We start from the raw sequence: 17,718 nt of genomic DNA, 5'->3' as shown, positions 1-17,718 counted from the left end.
ACATTGGGACTCAGCTTCCTGTTTCCACCCAGGCAGTTCAGTCAGAGGGAAGCTTTGGACTGAGCACCGCATTGCCGATCTGAAGTTCTGTTGATGCCAGGGGTAGAAGGAGGCCCGTTGCCGATCTTAAGTGTCATCGCGGGGGGAGGGGGTGCGCGTTGGCGATCATGAATTGCGTCGCGGGGAGGCCGCCGATGCCGCTCATCGCCGTTGCAGCCCAGACACTGCTGATGGCCCCATTGCGATCTTGCAAGCCCTGCGCAGACTGGCACCGGACGACCCGGACCTGGCTGGCTGTGCACCCCCCAAAGGCGTGCACCCGGGGTGGACCGCCCCCCTGCCCCTCCCCTTGGTACGCCACTGCCCCCCTAGTCCTAGTATTTTTGGAAAGAGTGAATAAGCATTTCACATCTACCCTTTCCACTCCACTCCACTCAGTATTTTAATTTTAATTTTGGCGGGAACGTCTGTTGCACACAATTTTAAATTCTGGTAGGGAAATCTGTGGTCATATTTTTTTAAAATTCTGACAGAAAAAAAAGGGTGTGTGTGTGTGTGTGGAAACTTTTAAATGGAGGGAGACATTTTTAACTGAGTTTCAAGGTGTCTACCTGCGCCTAACAAATCGGTGCTGGAATCACGCATCTGTAGGCACTTTAAGTCACCTAACGCCACTGTGGGCGTGCCTAATTCACCTACATAGGCACGAGTCACAACAAAGATAGGCAGTAGAAAGGTAGGCCTAGAAAATCCTGGCCTACATTTCTTGCGCCTATTTTCCCGGAGGTGCTATTCTCTATATGGCGCCGTCATGTGATTGGCACATGATCGGCACCACATAGAGAATCCTGGCCTAAGTTATTTGTGTGTGACATTCTGAGGGATGTTCCTTATATGTTTTGTACATGAATAATTGGAACTAAAATTATTATCTTGATTACAATATCACTAATATTGAGCTAATGTTTGGCTTTCTGTGCAAAATGCAGAACCTGGCATGCCTCACAAGTTGTACTTTTATTGATGTTCTTTAAATAAAAATTAGGAAAAAAACCCCACTACAGGCTTAAAATGTCTATTTGCAATGCCTTAAGCCCATAAAATTGAATGAAATCATCTTTTTGCTTTGAGCAGGGAGATGCAAGGATGAAAATTAAGACTGCGGGGATGGTGTGAGGATTTGGGATGAAAAATGTGCTTCACTGCAGGGACGGGGATGAAAATACAGGGGTGAGGGACGGGGATGAATCTATGTCCCCGTGCCACTCTCTACTTTAGGGGGCTGGGAGAATCCCTAGCCAGCAATGCTTTTATTTTTGTGGTTTACTTTTTGCTGATGCAGTTTGATTGGCAGCCTGTTCAACCAATCAAAGTGCATCAAGCAAAAAAAAAAGCATAGCTGCAGGGCTAAGTATTCATTGAAGGCCCTGACTGCATGCCACTGGATGTCTATGCAGCCACTTTAGAAAGACCGCTGGCTTCCAGATTTCCCAATGGTTTTGTTTTTGTATCTTTTTCCCTTGGACAGTTTTTTTTGTTTCAAAATGGCCTTAAACCAGAAAGAATAATTTTTTTCTAGTTCAAACATGACCACGTTTTGCACTGAATTTTTGGATTTTTTTTTTTGCAAAACGTGGACATCATATTGAAAATGCTCCTCATACTGTCCAAATATACAGTATAAATAGTAGCCAAGAAGCAGCACTGAAAATAATGCTGGAGAAAGTTACACCCTTTCTTCCCTGATATAGGATGTCATTGCTATGGAGACTGAAAATGTGAATTCTTCAAACTGTACTTTTTTTTATTATCTTTATTCATTTTTAAAACTTTCAACAAGTGTAACATAAGATACAATCATTTTATCCTTTAACATCATTTAATATACCATCAAATTCTAACTTACATTAAATATCACCCTCCTTTATACCCAACAATTGTTCTTAAGCATAAAAAATCATTAAATATTCCCTCCCCCCTCCCCACCCTGGACATGTATGAACAAAGGGAGAAAATAATATTCATTCTGTACATTACTTTGTTAATGGCTCCCAAACATCCCTAAATTTCTTAAAATACCCCTGCTGTATAGCTATTATCCGTTCCATTTTAAAGATTTGGCATAACAAATTCCACCAAAAATTATAATTCAGCCGATCCCAATTTTTCCAGTTTTTCATAATTTGCTGTATGTATTATTATTATTAGAAGAGATTTGACTCTTCCACTAAATGTATATTGTACAAACTGTACATTTTGAAAATATTTGAGTGTACATATTCACAAAAATATACACTATAAACTTTATTAGGAGAATTTACATGAAACACAAAAAACAACAAAACTCAGATTTTGCCATTTTTCACTAATTTTTAAAGGAAAAATAGGATGAGTTTATAACAGCCATTGAAAAGGTACAAAAAAGGTTTGTTTCTTTCAAACGTCTTCCCATTACATTCCATTTTTTTAATGTGCAAAATATAGAAAAAAATCCATTAATATTTTTAGAAGGGTCAAAAGTCTTTTTTGTCTTTTTTTACATTTCAAGTGATGACAGTATTTGGCCTACATCTGGGAGAAAAGATGATTGAAGCCAGATCAGAGTCAGATGGGAAAAATTAAAGAGAGGGAAAACAGAAAGAAAAGAAATTTCTTCACATACACAGAGTGATAAAACTGTGGAATGCAGGATTGCAGGAAGTGATGAAGTCAAGAGCTGAAGTGTTTTCATATTGGACTTAGATTAATTTATAGTGACAATAAGTATTGCCAAATAAAACAGACCATTTTATGACTGTTCTCTGAGAAGCTATATTTAAAACTGCATACATCATAGGAACTGTAAATACCATGAAATTTAACCTTTTTAAGAAATACCATGAAAAAGTGATCTTTTCATCCTAAAAGAGCAATTCATCTTGGAAAAAATGGAATCCTAAAAAAGCTAAAGCAGATGTTTGGGAATTTTCTGCCTTAAAAGCTCTCCCACCATCACCGAAACAACCATGGAGCTGCAGATGACTCTGGTTTCCAGTATCACATATCTACTTCCTGCTTCTTTTACTGCTGATTGGACAGCACTCATCAGAGCTAGGAAGTAAACAGGAACTAAGGTAGGAAAAGCCCTTAAGAGGTTAGCTATTTTGGTGATTTTCTAAATGGGGACTTTACACATTCAAAGCGATTTCTAGTGCAATGTGTCTAGTGGTCCTGAACCGTAGAGTTTTGCATCCAAACCCTCAAATTGCTTGCAGAAAACTGTCAATCATCTTTTCAACTCTAACTTCTTCCCAGGGAGCTGCTTCTGCCCCCCTCACAGTGGCGTACCTAGCATGTGTGACACCCGGGGCCCATCATTTTTTGGCACCCCTTCCGCCATCTATACGAAAAACATGATTTTAGTAACAAGCCACACGTCACACATGAGTACCTAGGAAAAGGCAGCATCTTACATATTGCAGTGAGCAGTACATCAATACATCCATTGTAAAACTAAACAAGCCAGACCAGCACAGATCAATCCTACACCATCAATCCTAACAGAAAACCATGTTTTTCGAACACACAAAACACCTTTGCCTAGTATGGAATAAGTAATCACAAACTTACCCCTCTCCCTTTTACAAAACTGTAGTGTGGATTTTAGCCACAGTGGTAACAGCTCTGACGCTCATAGAATTCTGAGCATCAGAGCTGCTACCACCACGGCTGGCGCTAAAAAATGCTCCACAGTTTTGTAAAAGGGGGGATAAAATAGAAATACATAGACAAAGGTTAAATTGAACCAGCAAGAAGCTGGACTCTGCATACAATGCAATACCACAGAAATAATGACACATGTCTCCTAAAGCAATAAATAAATAGAAAATTTTTGTTCTACCTTTGTCTTCTCTGGTTTCTGCTTTCCTCATCTTCTTGTTATTCTCTTCCTTCCATCCACTGTCTGCCATCTCTCTGCCCCTATATGGCATCTTCTCTCCTTCTTGCCCCTTCCAGAAACTGTATGCCTCCCCCTTCCATCTCTCCTTTCACCCCATTGGTCTGGTATCTGTCTCCTCTCCTTCCCCCCTGCTCTTGCATCTCTCTCTCCGCTCCCTTCCTCCTGTTCTTCCCTGGTCTTCCTTCTCAATTTATTTTCTGCCTTTGTCTAAATTCTTTTTTTACTTTTCAGTCTTCAATTTCCCTCTTTCACTGTGTCTACCTATAGCTTGCTACCTCTTTCCCTCACTCCTTCCAGTAACTAACTCTATCCTCTTCCCTCAATCTTGCATGTGCCCTTTTTTTCTTTCTCCTCCCCACTTCCTTCCAGCATCTGCTCCCCCTTTCCCTCAGCTGTCCTTCCTCTCCCCCACACTTCCATTCAGTGTCTGTTTCCCTCTCTCTACCCCTTCCATCTACTGTTCACCCTCTATCTCGCCCCTTCCATTCACTGCCCTCTGTGCTCTTTCTATCCAGTGTGCACCCTCTCTCTCTCTCTCTCTTCCATATGGCATCTTCCCTTTTCTATACTCCTTCCATAAACTATCTATCCCGTGCCTCCTCTCCTTTGTACATGATTGATTTCAACTCTGTCACCTCTCCGTTTTTCTCTCTCTGTCACCACCCCCTCCCCTATGCTCTGGCATCTCTCTCTTCTCCTTTCTTTCCTTCCCACCTCACATTCTGGTATCATCCCTTCCCTGATTCCCGGCATCTCTCTTCTTTCCTTTTCTTCCATCTCTCCCTCCCCTTCCATGATCTGACATCTCCTCCTTCCTATCCCCCTTCCTTTTCCCTTGATCTGGCATACCTTCCTCCTTCCATCCATGCCCTGGCATCTCTTCTTCCCTTTAAGCCCTGGCATCTCCTTTCATTCCCTCCAGTTGGGTAGAGCAACACTCTCCCCAATTCTCTCCCCCTCTGCTCCCTTTCCTCCTTCTGTCACCCAAGGCCTGGTGTCCTGAACTTCTTCGGGCAGCAGTAGCATTCACAATTCACTGTTGTTGCCGGCTTCAGGCCTTCCTCTCTGTCGGGTCCTGTCTTCATGAAAACAAGAAGTAGGCAGGACCCGGCAGAGAAGAAGGCCTGAAGCCGGCAACAGCAGCAAATTGTAAACGCTGCTGCTGCCCGAAGAAGATAATGGCACCAGGCCTTGGAGCACCTGAGGCAGACTGCTTCTCTCCCCTCCCAGCCGAACCCCCGCTGACCCTCCTATCTCTCCCCCCCAGTGAACCTTTCCGACCCTCCCAGCGAGAGCAGCAAACCTCCCTCCAGTAGCGTTGGCTGCTTCGTGGCTTTCTCCTGCCGGTGCAGCATCGCTGATGACATCATCAGTGACGCAGCAGAGGGAGGAGAAAGCCGCGAAGAAGCCGACGCTACTGGAGGTTAGGTTTGCTGCTCTCGCTGGGAGGGTGGGAGCGCGATAGGGACCGGGCTAGCTGTGCACCCCCCCTAAGGCTGCACCCGGGGCGAACTGTCTCCCCCCATCCCCCCCTTGGTACGCCACTGCCCCCTCAATTTGTTTTCTGCAAACAAGTTGCTCAGAAGTGTTTCTGCTCTGCGATTTTATTCTTTTCAGATATTTGCGTTCGACTGGAAGCTCAGTGCCCAGAGGTTCCCACTTGTTGGGACCTTTGTCTGGGAGAAGACACAGACTCATGTTGCAGAAGTCTGCTGCTAGCAGGATCAGCTCTTGGGGACACCTAACTAGCCAACCTGCTTTTGTATTTTTGAAGCTAAGGGGCCGTCCTTTGCATAGCTGCTCGCATCCCTGATTTATTCAGGAGCTTGAGCGCAAGCTGTTTGGCTCCTTCTTGGCTTGGCCGGTATTAATAGTGGCCTAGCTGCATGGTCCTCCCCCCTTTTGCGATAAGATTTCTGGAGGTTAAAATTCAGTCTTCCTGGCAGCTTGAAGACCAGGTTCATCCAGCGAATATGTGAGGCAGAGTTCTTCTCCATTTGTTCCAGTTGAATTCCTATGCTGAAGCAGGTAGGCACCACATGGCATGGTGAGTAAAGCTATTATAACTAGGGTTACCATATGGCTCCAGAAAAAGGAGGACAGATTGAGAAATCTGGGTTTTACTTCCATTGAAAGCAACCCTAATAGCCTATGGGGAAAATCGGGAGGAAGGAGTCTTCAAGACACTGGAGAACTAAACTAAATCTTGGACTTATATACTGCATCATCCCTAAGAAATAAGGCTCGACTCTGTTAACAATAGTTATAGTTAATAGAAAGAATTAACCTCATGGAAATTTACCTGCTAGAAAATGCTGAACTCTGAGAGTAGTTTTCAGAATTTTTTAACAATGCGACAGCGGTGGTTCGTGTCAACAGGCAGACTAGATGGGCCATTTGGCCTTTATCTGCCATCATGTTTCTATGTTTCTCAGGTCTTCTACTTAAACATCTCTCTCCCCTTCAGTCCATTCAAAATTCTGCTGCACAATTCATATTCTGCAAGAGCTGCCACGCTCACATTACCCCTAGCTTCCCATCCATTTCCAAATACAGTTCAAACTCCTCTTACTGACTTACAAGGGCATTTACTCAGTAGCCCAATATTTCTCCTCACTTATATCCCCCAAGACACCCCCCCCCCCCGTGAATTTCGTTTGTCAGTTAAGTCCCTTCTATCTGTTTCCTTCTCCTTTTCCTCCACTGCCATCTCCAGACTCCATCCCTTCTTTCATGCTGCGCTGTATGCCTGGAACAGGCTGCTAGAGTCAATACATCATGCTCCATCACTAGCAGTATTCAAATCCAAGCTAAAGGCCTACTTTTTTGAAGCTGCTTTCAACTCTTAACTCATTATCAGATACCTATACCCATTGTATCATTGCTTATGCCAGAAACTCCCCAACCCCGAGATGTCCTGTCTGTCTATCCAAATTAGATTGTAAGCTCTTCTGAGCAGGGACTGCCTATTGAATGTTAAAATATATAGCGCTGCGTACACCTTTCAGTGCTATAAAAATTATAAATAATAGTAGTAGAAGTGCCCCATTGCACCTAGAAGCTCAACTCTTCTTTTAGTGGGCAGAAGGTCATTTGCAGGCTCCCTTGGCTGTGCATGTAGTGGGAGTGGAAAATGTGCAGGCCGGCTTTCTCAGTCGGCAGATGTTCGATGCATTCAATGCCATAGTTCGGTGATGGGGGACTCCACAGATGGATCTGATGGCCTTGGCAGCAAACAACACACATGACTCACTTTTACAGCCGAAGATATGAGCCCGAAGGTTAATGGGTTGGATGCATAGTTCCACCATGGCCGGAGAAAGAGCTCTTATAAGTGTTTCCCTCATGGCCCATGCTCGGTCAAGTAATTTGCAGGATTGAGAGTCATCTGGAGTCAGTAGTAGCAGGCGGACCTAGTCCATCTTCAGAGGAATGAAGGCCTCAGACTACCAATCTAAGTGGACCTTCTCACTCAGAGACCTGTCTATATCGAGAATCTGGAACACTTTGAGCTTACGGAATGGCTCTTGAGTGGGCGGCCCTGAGGAGCCAAGGTCATTACCACTTTGCTCAGAGCTAAGAAGCCGTTGACAGTGGCAGAGGCCTGGAAGTCCTTTCAGCACTGGTGCACTAAGGAGGATGTGGAGCCCTTCCAAAGTCCAATTTTGGTAGTCTTGGACTTTTTGCAAGAGGGACTTCAGAAGGATCTGTCAGTCAGATCTCTGAAAGTGCAGATTGCAGGCCTTTCCTGGTTCCAAGCACGGGGAGACAGAGGCTCCCTGGCTTCTCACTCAGATATTGCCAGATGTTGGTTCATTAAAGGGACTCTTCGGTTGCACCCTCCGGTGCATCCCACTTTCTCTTCTTGAAATCTTAACACTATATTGCAGGGTCTCAGTTTACCTCTGTATTAAACCTTAAGGAAGGCTTTCCTTCTGAATCTTATAGTCAAGATGAGTCTCCAAGCTGCAGGGAAATTACGAAAGCAGAGCTCTCTTTATGCATGATTCCATCCTTCTTACCAAAAGTTGTCTCGGTCTTTCACATTAATCAGGAAGTCTGCTTGCCTGCTTTCCACCCTAAGGGATCAAAGAAAAATGACAGGGTGTTGCATTTACTGGATGTCAAGCAGACTCTCCTCCAGAACTTTGAAGTTACCAATGAGTTTCACGTATCAGATCACCTTTTTGTTCTGACCAGTCATGCCAAGAAAGGGAAGCCGATGTCTAAGGCCTCGATTTCCAGATAGATTAAGATGACCATTTCCTCTGTGTATGTGGGCTACGGTAAGCAGCCACAGATCGCATTGAAAGCTCACTCCACCAGAGGAGTTGCTACCTTATGGGTGGAGACTAGGGCTGTCTTGCCCGAGGAGATCTGTAGAGCAGCTATTTGGTCTACCCTCCATACCTTTACCAGGTTCTGTAGGGTGGATGTGGCAGCCAGAAAAGACACTGATTTCGGGATGTCCATTCTGAAGGCAGGCTCAGCGGGCCCACCCTAGACTCTGGGGGCGGTTCAAGATCACTAGACATATTACCTCAATAATCTTCTTTCTTGTATGTAACTAGTGGTCCTGAAGTCCTGCCCTGTATGTTGGCTTCATCTGCCTTCTGCCTCGGAATCAATCTGAAGCTGGACAGATCTCCATCTTCAGATGAGCTGAGAAAAATAAAGGGGAACATTCTCGAGTGTATAGTCTGCTTCATGTCTCTGCTGGATAGCGGGACATGCCAATAGCTATGAGCTTTATATAAGATTAGTGCTGGTTGCACAAGCTTTTCTATTTGTTTTATAGCAGCTGTTTGAATGTTATAATGTTTATTGATAATCACCAAATTGGCCGTTGTCATGTATTATTTATCTTCTGAGTGAAGCAAAACTTTACAATGAAATCTCATAAATAACCTCACTCTTTTATCTAAATCATATAATAATATTCTTCCCAATTATTTATAAACACATCATTTGACATATTTCAACAATGACCTCAGTGGCTACACTCAAACAGCATATTTCATGTGAAGTTCGAATTTATTGTAGCAAGACTCCTCATTGGTCAGCCCTTAGCTTCGCTCATAAACAATGCAACTTAATGCCATCAATAACTTATCTTAGTCAGCAGACTGAATGGGATTCTGACATGAATTCACATTTCACAAATGAGCTGTCTCAAGGAGTATTCCCTAAAATAGTAAGATATAAACACTATTCATATCACTGTCACATTCAATATCAATAACCTCAAACAAATATATTCTCACCATTTAGAGCATATCACCACAACCTCCATGCTGTTTGAAAATGGTGGCGGCGTCTTAATTCACCTTTTAAATATGATGCAAGCACTTAACCATCCAATCACAGAGCACCAAATGAAACACTCCTACTTTCAAAGAAAAGTTTTCCATTCAAGCTCCGCGTTCAGCCCAAAAGGGCTAATGGCTTTGAACTCAACAATCCATTTTTGCTCACAGTAATTAATAAATCTTTCTAGATCAATCTGATCTATAACTGTCTCAATCTGATCTATAACACGCCATCTCAGATTGTTCCAACCAATGAGCCACAATAGGTGCTTGCATATTCTACAGTAATAGTCATAATCCTGGATTTATGTTTGTTTAAACTAATCTTAATCTGTCTACTGCTTCTCCCCACATTGATCTTTTTCTTCTTCTTTACCCACTATTTTAAGTTCTTGTAAACCGTGTCGAGCTCCATTCTCATGGAGATGAAGCGGTATATAAACTTAAGGTTTAGATTTGATTAGATTAGATCTTATCACAGGGGCAGATCAAGATATAAACCATAAAGCTGCTATTGCAATTTGTGAGACTATTAGAGAAAATCTTCCTAGCCGTATTAGGATCAGTCCAAACTGGGCCTTGCACACTCAAATCGCACCACTGACAGGCACCACAACATCCATGCGTACCATGTACATATTTCACTTTACGCAAACACTCCCCTATATTTTTAGATCACTTATAGGCAAACATGGGAGGCTCTCTTAACAGGCATGCCAGTGCCTTCTGTTCACAGATTTCTCGAGATTTTGTTTCTGGTTTGTAGTCTTAACCTTTGCAACTGATCCTTTTAGCTTTTTTTTAAAACCATTTTCCTCATTTTAGCGCAACCCCTCCCCCTTCCAATTTGATCTACTCTATCCTTGATGTGATATAATTTGTACCCAGGAGGTACAGCGTCCCATTGATTGTCCTCCTTCCACCAGGTCTCCGAGATGCTTCTATTATATCTACCTTATCATTCAGCGCTATATCCTGTTTCAAAAGTATCCTTCAAGGATACCTCACACCAAACCATCCGCTCCTGGGCAACTGTCGGCTTTCCCCTGTATCTCAATTTAAAAGCTCAAGCTTCCCGTGGTAATCTTTGCATGTGAATGTGCTACCTGTGTGCTACAAAATAAAATTTATTTATTAGTGCTGGGGAGCGTGTCTGAGGGGAGAGTAGGCATATTCTACATTAATCAGTTACAGTACAGCACACTGTCCAATTAATTCAAGGTTAGCAGGTGAACCCTTTCTACCTACATTGCGGGAGGCACTAATGGCCACACATTAATGGGAAAATTAGTGCCTGGCCCTTAATGGGAAAAATAGAAAAATCGGCTATTTTACCAGAGCACTAATAATGGCTTTTGCGCTCAGAAAAGACCCCTGTAAGGACACGCTAAGGCAACTTTATACTGCAGTTTAGTAAAAGGACCTCAAAGACACTAATCACACAATTTCAAGCTATAATACAAAGCAGCGTCGGAGCATTTAGAACCTCGGGCCGTGGTAGAAACCTCTACCGCAACTTAGTAAAAAAAGGCCTTTATTTGTTAATTTTAATACATAATTTACAATGTGTCAATAGAATAAACACCCCTGATAGCGTGAATAACAAGAGGAAGGACCTAGTGAAGCTTGAAGAATGGTCTGAAATTTGGCAACTAAGATTTAATGCTAAGAAATGCATTTGGGCCGCAAAAACCCAAGGGAATGGTAGAGTTTGGAGGTGAAGAATTTTTGTGTATGAAAGAGGAGCGGGACTTGGGTGTGATAATATGTGATGATCTCAAGGTGGCCAAACAAGTTGAAAAGTCAACGGCGAAAGCTAGAAAGATGCTAGGGTGCATAGGGAGAGGTATGGCCAGTAGGAAAAAGGAGGTATTGATGCCCCTGTATAAGACTCTGGTGAGACCTCATTTAGAACACTGTGTACAGTTCTGGAGGCCGCACCTTCAAAAAGATATAAACATGATGGAGTCGGTCAGAGGAAGGCAACTAAAATGGTTTAATGGTCTTCATCATAAGGCACATAAGGACAGACTTAAAGATCTGAATATGTATACCTTGGAGGAAAGGCAGGAGAAGGGAGATATTTATTTATTAAAAAGATTTATAGCCCGCTACATTCACAGTTCTGTGCGAGTTATATAACAACATTCATAATAACTAATGTCAAACAAATATTCAACATACAATTAAAACATACTAAAATGTTTACTTACATGGCATAAATGCGCATGAGTTGACTCTCTTTCATTCAAAAGGAAGCTCTGGAATGAGAGGGCATAGGATGAAGTTAAGAGCTGGTAGGCACAGGAATAATCTAAGGAAACACTTTTTTACAGAAAGGGTGGTAGATGTGTGGAATAGTCTCCCAGTAGAGGTGGTGGTGACAAAAACTGTGTCTGAATTCAAGAGAGTGTGGGGCAAGCACGTGGGATCTCTTAGGGAGAGGAGATAGTGCATGCTGTGGATGGGCAGACTGGATGGGCCATTTGGCCTTTATCTGCCATCGTGTTTCTATGATCTACATTACTGAAAGATCTCATCCATTTCAGTCATCCAAATACAACGCAGCCTATAGGAACTGAATAGGCTGCGTCATATTTGCCACATAGGAATCACTACAATGGCTTTGTAAAAGGGGCCCAAAGGGGTCCTTTCAGCAAACAACAGTAAAAAGTGGCCTTAGCGCAAGCTGTCGCGGGTTATTCCTGCCCGCTAAGGCCATTTTTAGCGCACAAGTAAAATGGCCACTTTTTTCTTTTTTTTAATTAAAGACTATGTCCGTATTTTCCCATTAGTGCGTGGCCATTGCAACACCTATTTTGTAGATTAGTGGTTCCCAAACCTGTCCTGGAGGACCCCCCAGCCAGTCAGGTTTTCAAGATATCCCTAATGAATAGGCATGAGAGAGATTTGCATATAATGGAAGTGACAGGTATGCAAATCTCTCTCATGCATATTCATTAGGGATATCTTGAAAACCTGACTGGCTGGGGGTCCCCCAGGACAGGTTTGGGAACCACTGTTGTAGATGGTAAGGGCACACGCGCTAATCATGTGGTAATTGGTGAGTGAACCGCAATGCCGCTGTGCTAACCGATTAATGCAGAACACACCTACTCTCCGATCCTTAAACTGTTCCTGCACTAAAAAATAAAATCTTTTTTTTTTGTGTGTGTGGGAAGTGTGAGCTGATGCAAAATTACTGTGGGATGCCTGAGCATGTCCTGTGGCAAGACATTTTAAGCTGCGATAAGCACACATTAGTACTTACTGCAGCTTCATTAAAGGATCCCAAAGTTTATGAAAATGACTTTACTGAGGCTCCGTGCCCTGAGAATGTGCACGGACCTCCCCCAAAGCTCTACCCCTATTTATTATTTCTATAGCATTACCATAGGCAATTCCGATCCTCAAGAGCCAGAGCCAGGTCAGGTTTTCAGGATATCCACAATGAATATGTATGAGATGGATTTGCATGCACTGCCTCCTTGAGATGCAAATCTATTTCATGCATATTTTTTGCGTATATCCTGAAAACCTGACCTGGCTTCGGCTCTCGAGGACCGGAATTGCCTACCCCTGCCATAGGCACGTGGTGCTCTACATTAAACACGCAAGAGATGGTCCCTGTTCCAAAGAGCTCGCAATCTAATTACGACAGATGCACAGGGTGGATCAATATATACTGTTCATGAACGGGGATGCAAAGGGAAGAAGAGGCAGAGAGGGTAGGGCCTGCAGAGGGAATGAGGAACAGATTTAAATGTATTACAAGTGGGGCCCATAAGAGTCCAGGGCCCTAAGAGGGATGTGACTGCATTCTTGTCTTGTAGTTGGGATTGGGGACAGTTGTGACCTACTGGTCACTTTGTTTTCAAACTGATGATAATACTTTATTAATTGGTTAGTTAAAACTCTGTTTAAGTAGCTTTTACCATTGTATGGATGACCGTATTTATATTGTCTGCTTTCTTTTGTATTACCTTCAATAAATATGTTTAAACCCAAGTGTATTACAAGTAGGAAGTGATTAAGACCTAAATGTAGCTTCGAGAGTCATTTTGTGCCAGTATAACCAGTAGGAACCGTCACATATGTGTGAAGGCTGTCCTCGCTCTGCTCATTCTCCACCCTGGCAAGCATCTGCATGTACAGTATGCTGGACAACCATAAGTGCCCTTTAAGAGTGTCTATTTTTATATGTCTACTTCCTGTGTGCTCACTTGAGTGCTTCAGATCACTTATAAAATGACCTCCCATGAGGGCAGTTTTCCAAACTAAGCAGCTTGGTTGCAAAGTCTATGAATTTTGCAAGATTCTCAAAGGGGCTTACAAAATACATTCTGATAATTTTGTTTGCACTGATGACGGGTATTCCCAAGAGGCTGGATCATTCTCTCTGGCTGGGGTCATAAATTCTAGACAGCAACGGTACTGTGGTCACAGCTCGGAGTTGTGAACCTGGAATGCCTGGTTCGATTCCTCTTTTAATTCTTGCTGTATGACTGTGAGTGTATATGACATATCTTGCACCAAAATGTAAGCTCTAGAATTTCTGGGGAAAGGGCATTGTGATCATATGACTTCTTTTCTGTGACATCCCTTCCCAGCAGATGGGTGAAAAGGGGGTCTGTTACATATTATTATATAAATGTCAAGTGGCGCTAGAAAAGGTTCAAAGAAGAGCGACCAAGATGGTAAAGGGGATGGAACTCCTCTCATATGAGGAAAGACTAAAATGGTTAGGGCTCTTCAGCTTGGAAAAGAGACGGCTGAGGGGAGATGTGATTGAAGTCTACAAAATCATGAGTGGAGTAGAATGGGTACAAGTTGATGGATTTTTTCGCTCCGTCAAAAATTACAAAGACTAGGGGACACTCGATGAAGTTACAGGAAAATACTTTTAAAACCAATTGGAGGAAATTTTTTTCCCCTCAGAGAATAGTTAAGCTCTGGAACGCGTTGCCAGAGGATGCAGTAAGAGCGGATAGCGTAGCTGGTTTTAAGGAAGGTTTGGACAAGTTCCTGGAGGAAAAGTCCATAGTCTGTTATTGAGAAAGACATGGGGGAAGCCACTGCTTGCCCTGGATCGGTAGCATGGAATGTTGCTACTCTTTGGGTTTTGGCCAGGTACTAGTGACCTGGATTGGCCACCGTAAAAACAGGCTACTGGGCTTGATAGACCACTGGTCTGACCCAGTATGTTCTTAGCACTACCAGATGCATGCCAGTGGCTAGTCTAAATGCTCGTGCCCAACTGATGGCAGTTAGCCTTGGAAATGCAGGTATTCTATAATATCATGCCTAATTTTCAGGAACGCCCCTGACCCGCCCATGCCCCTCCCACAGGCACGCCTTCTCTGGAGTTGCATGTTATAGACTAGAGCGGATCCCCATGTTGCTCCTAATTACTGAAATTATGTGCTTGTCACCCCAATTATTGATGATTAGCATTTAATTAGCTGATTAGTTTAGGTGTGTATCTGTAATCCACGTCTAGATTTATGTGCCCAACTTTTGGCAACTGTGTACAGAATCTGGCGGTAAATGCTCCTATATTAACGCCATATTAGCCAGTTAGCACACATTTAGTATAACATGCTAACGCTTCTATGCCCATTCTTAGCAACATGTGGAAACAGGGAACTTACTGCAAAATGCCTTGTGTAGTAAGTAGCCTGTTACTGAAAGGTCACTTTGGGAAGCCAAAAAACCTAGAGACTTGAAGAAAGCACAGATGGTTTATTAGCATACGTATGTGACTCCTGAGCTCCAAGCTGGCTTCAGAAATGCCGAAACCAGGACGTTACAGAGATATTAATACATTCTTCTGGCTACAACTGAATTCTAGAAAATCTTTTCACGTGCTACTTTTCTTAACAATCATTGGTCCTCAGCTCACACTAGCAGGTCACTAGCAAGTCACTTATCTAGGCCCTGCAGTTTTTCTGTTACATGTCGTTTATGCTGAGATAGCCATAAGAAGTTAGAATGTCCAAGCTAACATCCAGTGCAGGCAGGCTAGAACATGAGATAAGTTAGGTCTGCAGCTAAACATAATTCAGCATTTTATTAAAGAGAAAACTTAGTTCAACACTTAGGAAATCCAGTCCCAGACTCCTTCATTACCATTTGCTAACTGTGCATTAAGGACCAGATTCTGTTGACGACACCTACATTTATAGGCGCCTAGTCATGAATTTAAGTATACATTAACTGTCTTCTGTATATTTGCAGAAATGTATTGGGAGAGCCCCTCTCCTAATGTCATTTCATTGGCTTTCCATCCATTTCCAAATACAATTCAAACTCCTACAAATGCACTCACTCAGCTGCCACTCACTATCTCTCTTCACTTATCTCCCCCTATGTTCCCCCGCGAGCTCTGCTCTGCTAGTAAATCCCTCCTATCTGTGCCTTTCTCTTCAGCTGCCATCTCCAGACTCTGTCCCTTCTACCTTGTTGCGCCGTATGCTTGGAACAAGCTGCCCGAATCCCTATGATAGGCTCAATCTCTGGCAGTGTTTAAGGCCCAGTTAAAAGCCCACTTCTTTGAGAATGCTTTTGACACCTAACTCCTCTCACCTTGGGTTTGGCATCCCCATGTGGACCCTACATGTCATGTCTGTCTGTCCAAGTTAGATTGTAAGCTCATCTGAGCAGGGGCCGTCTATAAATGCCAAAATGTATAGCACTCAATATAATAAACCCCGGCTATATATCACATCCCCATATTAATAACAGGATGGTTATGAAAGAATATTTTGATACTCAATCCTCAGAGGGAAATTGTACCCGTTGGCTCAAGTGTATGAATACACTGAACCCACTCTTCACGGGATCTCATGGGATCAAAATATATCATATTATGCAAAATATTTATTAAATTTTTCTATATTCAATATGAACTTGTACTTAACTTATAAAGTTCTTTCTTTCTTTTTTTGAACTTATTTAAAATAGGAGCGCCTCCACCATGTATAGCACTGCATATGTCCAGATGGATTTTTATGGCGCTTGATATTAAGATCAGCTTCCTCCAGGTGCTTTTCTGTGATGAGCCTTTGTTGATGTTTGCATGTTATTGATTGCTTTGTAACATGTTTTATTTGTCGTTCATTTTTTGTATTTTATTATGTATGTAATGTTGTGACCCGCCTTGTAGGCAAAGCTTTACTTCGCCTACAATGTAGGCGCAAATCTCTTAGCAATGTCTAGTAGCACCTAACTTAAAAAATGCCCCAATCTGCCTCTATCATGCCTACATTTTTAACATTGTAAACTGCTTATATTCCTTTTTTTTATTATTTGTTTATAGATTTTCATGTTATTTAACAAGCATACCATCTTGTACAGAAAGTGCAATTAAGAAAACATAATATTTATAAATTACTTTCCATCCAGAAAATAAATCAAATATAATAGGAAATATCTCTCTACTTAATCACACACTAGTCCTCAAAATTAGGATCCAAGATTAAAGAATAGGAGTGATTAAAATATAAAATAAAAAGCAAGAAATCATATTATCTGATACTGAAGTAGAGCTAAATTATTACTTGGACACAGATGTTTCCATTTTCAAGGCGCTTCATGGAAAGGAAAGCCGTCAAATGAGCCGGTTCAAAGAACACATATTTTAAAGTACCTGACTACACATTTACAAGGGTATCTAGGAAAAAATAACCCCCCAATCTGAGTCACACCTGGTTTCAATATTAGAATTTCCCTTTTTCTCCTTTGAGTCTCTTTAGAGACATCAGGAAAAATTTGAATATGGAAACCAAGGAAGTCTCTAGATCTATTTTTGAAGAAAAGTTTAAGGATCCAATCTTTGTCTGGAGCCAAAGCCACAGACAGTAAGAGAGTGGCTGAAATAGCCACTTCTCTATCTGATTGTTCCAATAAAGTGGAAACATCTAGAGAACTTTCCTGAGGTTTTCCAAAATCTTCTTTCTTCTGTAAATCCTGAGTCTTTGTAGGTAAATAATACACTCTTGTCAATGGTGGTAAAGAATTCTCAGGAATTTAAGTATTTCCAGAAAGTAGCGCTTTATCATTTCTCTTGGGGAGATTGATGAGACCTTTGGAAATTATTAATGCAACTATTGTTTTCAAGTGTTTCCAATTTTCTCCTCATAATCAAATTGTCTTTTACAAGTAAATCATGATTACTTTTAATCATTTTTACGTCTTTCTTTTCTTCTTGAATATCAGATTTCAATAACACAATATCCTCTTTCAAAGTATTAATTTCTTCTTTCTGGTCCTTCAATTCTTTATCTAAATTTTTGATTTGAGGATTCAGGGAATTCCCTAAAGCCAAAACTAATTCCCAGAGCGAGTCTAACGTGACTTCTGGGAGTTTAACTGGAGCAAAGGAAACTATTGGTGTAGTATGAGATAGCTCAGATGGTTGGTTTATCTCCCTAATGCCTTGTTCCTCCTTGGCTGAAGATGTCCCAGTCA

The sequence above is a fragment of the Geotrypetes seraphini genome, chromosome 2 (genome assembly GCF_902459505.1).
Source record: "Geotrypetes seraphini chromosome 2, aGeoSer1.1, whole genome shotgun sequence".
Classification (NCBI taxonomy): domain Eukaryota; kingdom Metazoa; phylum Chordata; class Amphibia; order Gymnophiona; family Dermophiidae; genus Geotrypetes; species Geotrypetes seraphini.
This window is presented reverse-complemented; position numbering follows the sequence as displayed.